This window comes from Cherax quadricarinatus, chromosome 4, assembly GCF_038502225.1.
Source record: "Cherax quadricarinatus isolate ZL_2023a chromosome 4, ASM3850222v1, whole genome shotgun sequence".
In the NCBI taxonomy this organism is placed as follows: domain Eukaryota; kingdom Metazoa; phylum Arthropoda; class Malacostraca; order Decapoda; family Parastacidae; genus Cherax; species Cherax quadricarinatus.
In genome coordinates this window covers 5,444,780-5,457,279 of record NC_091295.1, presented here as the reverse complement: position 1 = coordinate 5,457,279, position 12,500 = coordinate 5,444,780, and positions in this window count along the sequence as shown.

The following is a 12,500-nucleotide window of genomic DNA, read 5'->3' as shown; positions in this document are numbered from 1 at the left end:
TTAGTAGGAGAAGTGGAGGTACTGGTGAGGTGTTAGCAGGAGAAGTGGAGGAACTGGTGAGGTGTTAGTAGGAGAAGTGGTGGTACCGGTGAGGTGTTAGTAGGAGAAGTGGAGGAACTGGTGAGGCGTTAGTAGGAGAAGTGGTAGTACTGGTGAGGTGTTAGTAGGAGAAGTAGAGGTACTAGTGAGATGTTAGTAGGAGACGTGGTGGTACTGGTGAGGTGTTAGTAGGAGAAGTGGTGGTACTGGTGAGGTGTTAGTAGGAGAAGTGGTGGTACTGGTGAGGTGATAGTAGGGGAAGTGGTGGTACTGGTGAGGTGTTAGTAGGAGAAGTGGTGGTACTGGTGAGGTGTTAGTAGGAGAAGTGGTGATACTGGTGAGGTGTTAGTAAGAAAAGTGGTGGTACTGGTGAGGTGTTAGTAGGAGAAGTGGTGATACTGGTGAGGTGTTAGTAAGAGAAGTGGTGGTACTGGTGAGGTGTTAGTAGGAGAAGTGGTGGTACTGGTGAGGTGTTAGTAGGTGTTACAAAAAACGCGATTCTAAAAGCTTAGAGATCTCCAATGAATACTAGAAAGGACTGCCCTTCTAGCATCCAGCCTGTTACTGGGTTTTCGTAACAAGTAGTCAGTATCCTTGTCCAATTATCCATTAGAATTCAGAATGATTCAATAGTGCTTCAGGAATACAACTGGTAGACTACTAACTAGAGAAATTAAAATTTAATAAATTTATTAAGTCTAGAGGTATATTATCAAATTAAATTAAATTAAATTAATCACAGTAATCAAAATAATATCACTTCTCTCAAGTACAATATTATTGTGCTGAAAGCACATATCACATTTATAATTCTTAAGTACCGTCTGGTACATTAACATTTAATAAGATATTACAAATATGTACAAGTGTGTATGTGTGTAAGTGCTCTAAGTAGTTCACTATGTCTCACGATTCGACTAGACTAAACAAGTGACTGACAAAGTCCTCTCAAACTAACTTCTTGACCAACTGGCAGTCAGAACAGTCTGCTTGAACAATAAAAAGAATGCTAAGCCCAATAGCAATATAACAAGCAACTGCGACACAGAATCAGGAACAAGGAGATAATATAACGACACTAAGTAGGGACCATCAGCAGATCCTCCACAAAAGTCACAAAACTCCCATACTACTGAATCTAAGTTCAGCATAAGAAAATTCCCGACTGTGACAGTACACAGATACCAGTACAAGTTGGGTCAGAAGCTACAGCTCAGGACCTGAGATGTTTCGAGTGTCTATGTGACACACAACCTCAGTACAATGCCGAAAATCACTAAGTCTATACAATGTTCTGTGAACAGAGTTCTACAGAACTAACAAGAATAATGAGTCAGACAATCTGTCCAACCACCAAGAGAGTCTAGACCAGACTGAATACTTCAGGCGAGGTGAGGACACCCCCCCTCGATCACGTGATAGCTCCGTGGACAGCTGCAGCTCAGTAACAACGAGAAGCCGGCAGGGAAACGAGCCACAAGCGATAATTACAGTAGTTAGACAATCAAGACTTGAACTGAGCACATAATATGTAACATCCTACCTCACAAAATTTAGTTAAGTCAAATAATAATAATATAAAGCAACATATTTACGATTTAGCTATTATCGCAAATATAAGCAATATAAAATTATATGAAACGGTAATAATTATATATATACATAATCATTATATACATTATATATATTGCAAACCATTTAGGGGTTGCAACACCCCCCCAACACGACAAACGGTCGCACTAGGAGTTGCATTAATGTCTTTCACATTATTACTGATTACTCATATCAATACAATTTAATATAAACATTAATCAGAGTCTCTCTTGTGCCAAGCACTTCTATAATTTCACAGCATCTGTACACTAAGATATGCCCCTAGTACTAGGGCAGTACACAGTATCGTATCTCCACATACCCATGGTTATGTACATCAGTGTAGAGACAGGATAGCGTATACAAGTAGGGCACGATGAGGCTCAATCATAGTAGAGGAGACTGCATTCCACTCTTAAGCAGTGGTTGTGGAATGCTATGCAGTATGGACATCTGAGTATGAAACAGCTTAAGGTGTGTAGTGAGGGGGGGTCTGCGGCAGGACAGTGTTGCGCCACATGCAGTAACATCGCCCACACCACACTACCCACTCATCACTCAGCTTATGTCTCCTCCTCATACACAACACTACTGTGAATATATAAATATAATAATTAGACATGAGTATACATAGTTAATATGGGCTGGAGGGATTAAGTTACTTTACTGAATTTGAGATAGCAAGTAACAAAAGGTATTTGGGCATTAAAATTACGTAAATTTTAAATGGGGAAGTGCCCAAATACTCGTCAAAATGTTCAAAGGACACCACAAGAGCTAGAGCATAATTTTTCTGGTGTCGTTTGAGCTTCGATGAATAGTAACATATAGGATGGAGAATATCAGTGGATGTTGACTGTTGGAGCAGCACAGCGCCCACTGCATAACCACTCGCCTCTATATTTAAAATGAAGGGAAGATTGAAATTAGGACTCTTCAACACAAGAGCAGAGGAAAGCAGATGCTTCAACCTTTTGAACAAATCTGAACAATCACTAGTCCAGATGAACTGAACTTTGGTACTAATGAACATAGTGAGAGGCGCAGGTGGAGGTGTGTGTGCTGGCTTGCCTGTCACTTGACACACGTGGCAACGTCGCACATGATCAGCTACTGTTTCCTTCATCTTTGGCCAAGTAAAATGTTTCGCCAGTTTACCGAGTGTCTTCTTGACACCCAAATGTCCTCCTATGGGACTATTGTGAGCAAAATCAATGGCTTGTTCACGAAATGTAACTGGTAACACAACTAGATGCTTGACTGTGGTGGAAACACTATCAGCTGACAACTTGCATGTATTTTTCTCCATCAGTACACCATTACTATAATAGTAACAATTATCGAGATCCTTTGCTTCACTCTCAGTAACTGCTATATCTCTCAGTCTTTCCAGTGACTGATCAACAAACTGATCCTTGATTAAATCATCATGAGTTAGAAATTTAACGTCAGGTGTGTCCTTGACTAGGTTGATGACCAGGGGGAGTCAGTGTTAATGATCCTGGGCGCAGAGCGTCACTAAACAACATATTCAACCCCAAATCATTGTCATCAACTAACTCAACAGGAGACAAGGATGGTTGTTGTATCTTTGACATAGCTCTAGTAATTGCGCTGAGAGGAAATAAAATAGGCTTCTCTCTACAAGCTTCAATGGCATAATTATCATCAGTGTTATTATCAATCACAAGTGGTTCTTTACATATACCAGCATGAAGGATATCGTTCCCTATCAACAAGTCCACTGACCTGATGGGAAATACACCACTGGATATACCCACTGAAATATAATCAGTATAATAGCTTGTTTCAATATAAACTTTGTGCAGAGGCACTTTTATAACAGCCCCTCCATAGGTTTCTAACAATACATCTATTTTGCAATAGGTATCATCAGTTATGGGCAGTACATCTTCTCTTAATAACGTGAGATAACTGCCAGTGTCTCTGAAAGAAATTATCTCAGTTAGATGTGATTCGTCAAATCCTACTTTACCTCTCGAAAAGTATGGACTCATCGCTGAACGAATTTTTTCGTCAGATACACTTTCTGACGCTAGTCATCTATCCTGAGTAACATCTAAAACAGTAGGATCAGAGGTATTACTAGGATTTTGGTGCCTTTGTTGCTCGGAAGAAGATACGACTTGTGTGGGGGCGCCAGCCGCACGACTGCTTCTCGTATCTCTTTCTAACTTATAGCAATACTCTCTAGCATTTCCTTTTCTGTTACAATATGTACATTTAACTTTCTTCTTCTCGATATCAGATTTCTGTCTAGCCACAGAGACAGATTCAGGATTGTGAGTTTTCCTGGTAAAGGTACGAGAAGTTACAATAGCAGGTACATCAGGCCGGCAATGAGCAGCTGATTTAGGTTGCCAACTTCTAGGACAATATTTAGTTACCTTGTTTCTCTGTGTTTTAGTATGTACAAGTTTGTGAGAAATCTCATAATTGTCTGCTAATGCTGCAGTTTCCAGAATATCCGAGGTAGTATGATCGATCAGATATTCTTGTATATCAGCAGACATACAGTTGTTAAACTCTTCATGTAGTAACAACTGAACAAGGCTGTCGTAGTTGTTACACTTGGCAGACCTACACCACCTCTCAAATGCAACTTTTTTCTCACGAGCAAACTCTACACAAGTTTGATCTTGTCATTGTTGTAACGTACGAAATGCTCTTTGATAACTTACAGGTAACAAGTTATACGTCTCTAGAATAGTTTGTTTGACAGCGTCATAACTAATGTACTTGGCAAATGGTAAAGCAGCAGTACAAGTTTGAGATCTTCCTGTCAAAGCTGTGTGCAACAAGGTAGCCCAGTGCTTACGTGGCCAGTTCATAGCACGTGCCTGGTTCTCAAACACATCAAAATAGGTGTCTAAGTCACTCTCAAAAAACTTAGGAACCATTGATGCAGCTTTCTGTACATTAAATGTGTCCTGTGATCTATCAGTCTGTTGTCTTCCAAGACGAACATTTTCTCTTTGGAAATCTTCTTCGTTCAATTTCCTCTGTGCCTCTATTTGTGCAGTCTGCAACATAATGAGGCGTTCAAACTTCTCAAACTGTTCCTGAGAGATAGGACCAGAGGGTAATGGAGGAGTAGGGAAATTAACATGTCTTTCTGGACTGTCCTTAGGTCGGAAACTTCGTCCAGCCGTCTCTAGAGAGTCTAGATCTGGTCTAGGATAAGTAGATACAGGTGCATCATACACTGTACTAGTATGTGGCAGAGTCATCCAACCAGCTACACTCTGTACTATTGTGTCAGTGAGGTGGGAAGGAGTGAGCGGAGGTTCACTAGGCTCAGACACTTCTGCCATAGTTGCTCTTTCTTTTATGTCATCAAATAGAGTCATACTTCCTAATTGTGACACTAGGCTTTCTGAATCTGAATCATATTCAGTCATCTCTGCATGAGCAGGAAACAATATATCTTTAATTAACGCTCTGACAGTTTCTGCGGTGTAATTCCTGTTATACATCACACCGAGATACTTGGCTACTTGCCAACACGTCTGAAGTTTTAATATACTTAACTCAGACACCCCTCAAGGAAGGTTCCTTGATGTTGGTGAGGGGCTCTTGATTTAGGGAATTGGATCTGTGCTCCAGTTCCCCGAATTAAGCCTGAATGCCTTCCACATCCCCCCCCCCCAGGCGCTGTATAATCCTCCGGGTTTAGCGCTTCCCCCTTGATTATAATAATAATAATTAACTCAGACAAAGTCAGAGTATCAATTAACTGTTTCACTTTGGTATACATCACAAAAATAATTGTACTACGAGAGAGTAATTATGGGAAACTATAATCCTAATAGGAATTTTAGTGTTGGTTGTCTTAGAGCTAGAACTCATAAACAGTATTTCCATCTCCTTGGATCAAGAGACTCAGTCAGGTACATACATCCACCTGGTATGTTGTACAAGACTAAACTCAAAGTCTTCAGATTAGGAAAGTACTCAAAGTGTTTGATCATAGATTCACTAGTATGTCAAACTGGACAATTTCTCCAACACCTTGGAGAAGTGGTGGTACTGGTGAGGTGTTAGTAGGACAAGTGGTGGTACTGGTGAGGTGGTAGTAGAAGAAGTGGAGGTACTGGTGAGGTGTTAGTAGAAGTGGGGGTACTGGTGAGGTGTTAGTAGGAGAAGTGGAGGTACTGGTGAGTTGTTAGTAGAAGTGGGGGTACTGGTGAGGTGTTAGTAGAAGAAGTGGAGGTACTGGTGAGTTGTTAGTAGAAGTGGGGGTACTGGTAAGGTGTTAGTAGAAGCGGAGGTACTGGTGAGGTGTTAGAAGTGGGGGTACTGGTGAGGTTTTAGTAGAAGTGAAGGTACTGGCGAGGTGTTAGTAGAAGTGGAGGTACTGGTGAGGTGTTAGTAGAAGAGGTGGAAGTACTGGTGAGGTTTAGTACGAGAAGTGATGGTACTGGTGAGGTGTTATTAGGAGAAGTGGTGGTACTGGTGAAGTGTTAGTAGGAGAAGTGGACGTACCTGGATAAGTGTTAGTAGAAGTGATATTACTTGTGAGGTGTTAGTAGAAGTGGTGGTACTAGTGATTTGTTAGTAGGGGAAGTGGCGCTACTGGTGAGGTGGAACACTGCAATATGCCAGCAGCCAGGACATTTTATTTAAGTTACGACATCGAAGTCGTAACAGTGAGCACTCAGTGTGAGACAACGATAAAAAACTATAACATGTATAGATGTGTTGAATGCTACCTGCTGCCTAAGGACATGTTACATATTATTCGTTGTATTCCTCACACCCCCATATAGGCTGCCTCCCAACCAGTGAACCAGGTGCTAAGGGTTTAATGATCATGGGCATCGAGTACTATGGGTTTAACGATCAAAGGCACCGTCGTTATACCAGTACCTGGGTTCAACCAGCGAGTCACAGGAAAGCTCGCCAAACTGTGAAGTGATGTGGTACACTGGTGAAGCAGCCTTGGCAGACTTACCTTCCCTGCTGGTCGCTACGGCTCTCGCAGTGTCTTGTACTCGCATTTGCCTCACTGTACTTAGCTGTATATATTGTACATAGTCTATATACATATTATAAATACCAGCTTGTTTTTGAAGGAAATACGATCATTAATTCTCTCTGCTGCCTTTTTGCTCATTCCTAAATGATTATTGTGTTACAGCCAGGTGTGCAGGACAAACAGTCTACACTTGTGTTTGTAACGTGATAGAATTAATAACTCATAAGGATGAGTAGAAGTCTACGTGAACGATAGTTTGATACGCAGAATTCTTGAATTCTTCAAATGATACAGCAGATTCAAGGTAATAAAGTTGATAATAGAAATCTGGTAATTATTCTAGTATATAAACCAGCGTCAACAACTGCTGAGGACTTCACGGATCAGTTAAGGAAAATAGTTGTCTTGATAGGTTATTAAATCCCACACCAAATGTTTTCCTTCTTGGAGATTTCAATCTCCCTCATGTAAAATGGAAGATGGCGCCACACAACATTACACTGGAAATATCTCCTGGAAGCACCCGGGCTCAACAGGCACATACCAGGGAACTGATGAGGCTTTGTGAAAAGTTCGCATTGACTCCACTAGAAAGGACAACACACTGGATTTGATATTTACAAACTACGAGGAACTGATCAGATATATAATCACAAAAACAATATAATCTGACTACAACATCATAGAAGTATAAACGGGTATAAACTCAGGGTTAGAGAACTCCGGAGGGAATGTAAGAGACGGGATACTCAGTAAGTTTAACTTCAACAACCATAGGATTGACTGGGACAAAATAAACCAAGAACTATCAAACATCCTGGGAAACAAACATGAGCGCTCTAAATCCTCACTAGTGTCTGGAGAAGCTGAATAAAGAAACATACAAAGTTTGTATTAAATACGTACCATTGTGAGAGTGTAGAAGATGGTACAAAACGTAGATATAGTGAGAGTGTAGAAGATGGTAGAAAACGTAGATATAGTGAGGGTGTAGAAGATGGTAGAAAACGTAGATATAGTGAGGGTGTAGAAGATGGTAGAAAACGTAGATCAGATATAGAAGATGGTACAAAAGAAAGAAAGGGTCACCAAGTTGCTTAAAAACATAAATATGTGAGAAGGAAAGTAAGACAGTCTTAGCCGAGAGATCACTGATTTAGAGCAAAAACTTTAGATGTAACAAAGAGAAGAAGAACACAGGGAACGGAAGACCATCCAGGGTATTGCAAAAAACAACGAAATAAATAATATGCAAAATCCAAGCTGATAACTGCCAGTAAAACTCTACCATTAATGAGAGGAGACTCATATGAAGAGTGAATGACGCGGTAGAGAATACTGAAACATTTTTCACTCCAGCAGAAGGCTGCGCAGACCAACTAACTGACACTACTAATCCCAAACAATTCGAATAAGAAATAGAAAACATACCCACCCGGACCAGGCTCCAGGATTTCCTTATTTATAAAAATGTACAAAGCAACACTAGTATGAGCCCTCAGTGAGAGAGTGCAGACATAACTCACTTGCATAACGGGGGGTAGTAGAGCACTAGCTAAAAATTACAGACCAGTAAGCCCTAGCTTCCCACATAAAAATCTTTGAAAGAGTGCTGAGATGTCAAATTACAAACTTTATGGAGCTGCACAATCTACATAACCCAAGCCAGCAATGGTTCTGCAACTGGACAATCATGCCTTTCACGGCTGCTGAACCATTATGACAGAATTACGGAGGTGTTGGAAGACAGTCAAAACGAAGATGTGGTATACACAAATTCTACAAAGGCGTTTGACAAATGCGATCACAGAGTAATTCCACACAAAATGAGGGGCTATAGGCACTGCGGGGAAGGTAGGAAGATGGATTCTCAGGTTTCTAACATAGAACACAAAAATATAGTAGTAAACAGAGCGAAATCCAGTGTTAGTGAAGTAACAAGCTCAGTTCCCCAAGGCGCTGTCCTGGCACCTCTGCTGTTTCTTATCCTCATAGCAGATATAGATAAAAACACCGGTCATAGTATTGTATCGTCATTTGCAGATAACATTAAAATAAGCATGAAAGTCACTTCTATTGAAGACTCTTAAAAATTCAGAAAAATGTAAGAAGAATTTTCCAGTGAGCAGTGGAGAACAACATGACGTTCAGTGGAGACAAGTTCCAGCTGCATAGAAATGGAAAGAATGAACTCAAAAGAGTCACTGTATATACAACTCAACAGGACTCTCAAACAGATGAAATGAACATGTGAAAGACCTAGGCGTAATTATGTTAGCTGACCTTTCTAAAAATATGATAAGATCAAGGTCACGACAGCCGGAAAGATGACATGGTCGATAAGGAGAACTTTCAAAAGTAGGGAAGTAATGCCAATGGTGACACTTTTAAAATTGTTTTTGCTCTCTCATTTGGAATATTGCTCAGTTTTGACGGCCCCGTTCAGGGCAGGAGAATTATCAGAGATGAAACAGATATAGCGATTGTTCATAGCTCGCAGAGCGCCAACAAAACATTTATATTCCTGGGAACTCCTTAAAGTCCCAAATGGAACGAGGGAGAGAGAGAGATACATGGTAACATATACTTGGAAAGTACTCGAGTGCCTTGTCACTAATCTGAATACTGCCATAATAACATACTGGAGCGAGAGATATGGGAGAAAATAAAAATAAACAAAGTGAAAAGCCGGGGCACAGAGGGAACAATATCAACATTCAATATTCGTGGTCCCAGATTATTCATCATCTTACTAGAAGTTACCAGAAACACTGCTGGAACAAGTGTAAAGGTCTTCAAGAGGAAACTGGACAAGTATTTTCCCATTAATTCCAGGATCAGCTTTTGAAAACTGACCAATGTCTGAAAAATCTTCCAATTCCTGCCCCAAACATCTTGCTACTGGGAGATTTCAACTTGAGATACCTAAAATGGAAGAGTGTAGCAAATAATGTTTTACCAGAGATCACCCCAGATGAAAATTCACACACACACCAGCTATTAAATCTCTGCACCAAATTCACCTTAAACCAGCAAATAATAGAACCTACATGACTCGAAAATACACTGGACCTCATCTTCACGATCTGATTCGTAATATAACAGTATCAAAGACAATACACTCAGATCACAACATAACAGAGATACAGACATGTATGCACTGGGCTCTTGACCAGCAAAATGTGATCAGTTATGAAGGTCTCTTCACAAAATTCTACTTCAATTTCAAAAATATACAATGGGAACAGGTCAACCACGTCCTAAATGAAACAAGTTGGGAAGATATCCTAAACAACATGGATCCAAACCTTTGCCTGGAAAAAAATTAACTCTGTGGCATCTGAGGTCTGTTCAAGGCACATTCCATTAAGAAAAAGAAAGAGAAGATGTAAACTAGAAAGAGACGCTCCCCATATAGGAGAAGGCGAAGAATTACAGACCTGCTGAGAGGGGGCAGTATATCTGAAATACGAAGGGAAGCACTGGTCAGAGAAATATTAGATATCGAACTTAAGCTTAAAGATTCTTACAGGAGACAAAAATCTCAGGAAGAACTTAAAGCCATAATGGAAATTGAAAGACAAAAACAACATTCAGTATTGGGCCCACACTTAGGCGAGATGGGACCTATACAGATGACAGCAAAGAAATGAGTGAGATAGTAAAGTCCCAACATGACTCAGTGTTCAGCGAGCCGCTGCCCAGACTAGTGGTCGTCAGTCTACATGAACTTTTCATGACCGAGATTCAAAATCTGGTCATTTCAAAAATCTCTGATATTATCCTTTACACCACAAGACTTCGAAAAGGCAATTAATGACATGGCCATGCACTCTGCCCCAGGCCCAGACTCATGGAACTCCGTGTTCATCATGAACTGCAAGAAGTCCCTGTCATGTGCCTTCAGTATTGTATGGAGAGTGAGCATGGACACAGGGGTCGTCCCTCACTCACTAAAAACAACAGACATAGTCCCACTCCACAAAGGTGACAGTAAAGCAATTGCAAAGAACTACAGACCGATAGCACTAACATACCATATCATAAAAATCTTTGAGAGGGTTCTAAGATGCAAGATCACCAACCACCTAGATACCCATCAATTACACAACCCAGGGCAACACGGGTTTAGAGCAGCTCGCTCCTGCCTGTCCCAGCTACTGGACCACTATGACAAGGTCCTGGATGCTATAGAGGCTAAACAAAGTTCAGATGTAATATACATAGACTTTGCAAAAGCCTTTGACAAGTGCAAGTTGCACCAATAACTCACTACAGTTGTGACCGGGTGTGGAAGTGTGAATTGCTCATTACACTATAATTTGTTCATGATTGTAGCCATGTATAAACGTAAGTAACCATTCTTACAGGATTCATTACCTTTGTAACTTGTGAGTTCATTACCTTTGTACCTAGTTCAGCTATCAAAACTTTGGGGCCCAGTCCCTGGACCCATTATGTACCTCTGTAATCTGTAAATACCTTTGTAACTTGTCATGGTTGTGACCAGACCTACCTGGAGTTCATTACCTTTGTAAATTGTGAGTTCATTACCTTTGTAAATTGTGAGTTCATTACCTCTGTAACTTGCTCAGCTATCAAAACTTTGGAGTCCACTCCCTGGACCAATTATGTACCTCTGTAATCTTTTGACTACCGCCCACAGGATGGGTATGGGGTGCATAATAAACATATTAAACTAAACTAACAAGTGCAACCGCGATGTAATAGCGCACAAAATGCGTGATAAAGGAATAACAAAAAAAGTTGACAGATGGATCTTCTACTTTCTAATAAATAGAACACAAAGAGTAATAGTAAACAGAGTAAAGTATGAAGCGGCTACAGTGAAAAGCTGTGTTCCACAAGGCACAGTACTCGCTTCCAGTGTTCCACAAGGCACAGTACTCGCTCCCAGTGTTCCACAAGGCACAGTACTCGCTCCCAGTGTTCCACAAGGCACAGTACTCGCTCCCATCCTATTCCTCATCCTCATGTCTGACATAGACAGAGATGTAAGTCATAGCTCCGTGTCTTCCTTTGCGGATGACACCCAGATTGGACACGAAAATCACTCCCAATGAAAGCAAAAGCCTCGGCACGAGATGCAACATTCCCTCAATGAAAAGCAGGGGCGCCACTAGTACACTAAGAGACAACGCAATAAGTGTCAGGGGCCCAAGACTGTTCAACTGCATCCCAGCATACATAAGGGGAATTACCAAAAGGCTCCTGGCTGTCTTCAAGAAGGCGCTGAACAAGCACCTAAAGTCAGTACCTGATCAGCCGGGCAGTGGTTGGTACGTCAGTTTATGTGCGGCCAGCAGTAACAGCATGGTTGATCGTATCCAAATCCACCAAGAGATCTGGTCTCAGACCGGGCTGCGGGGGCATTGACTCCTGAAACCCTGTCCAGGTATACTCGAGGTATAGCGCCAGATCAACTAGGCTGTGATGGATATGTGGGTCAGCGGGCCACCAGCAGCAACACCCTGGTTAACCAAGCAAGCACGAGACGAGCCTGGTCCAGGACCGAGATCTGGAAGAAGAAGAGTTCTCGGAAGATCTCATCAAAGGTGAACACTCGGGGTGACGACACTGACCAAGGTCACTGCTGACGTCTGCAACATAAGCAAACTCATCGACAAGTCTGCATTATGTACGTATGTCCTTATATATATATATATATATATATATATATATATATATATATATATATATATATATATATATATATATATATATATATATATATATATATATATATATATATATATATATATATATATATATATATATATATATATATATATATATATATATATATATATATATATATATATATATATATATATATATATATATATAT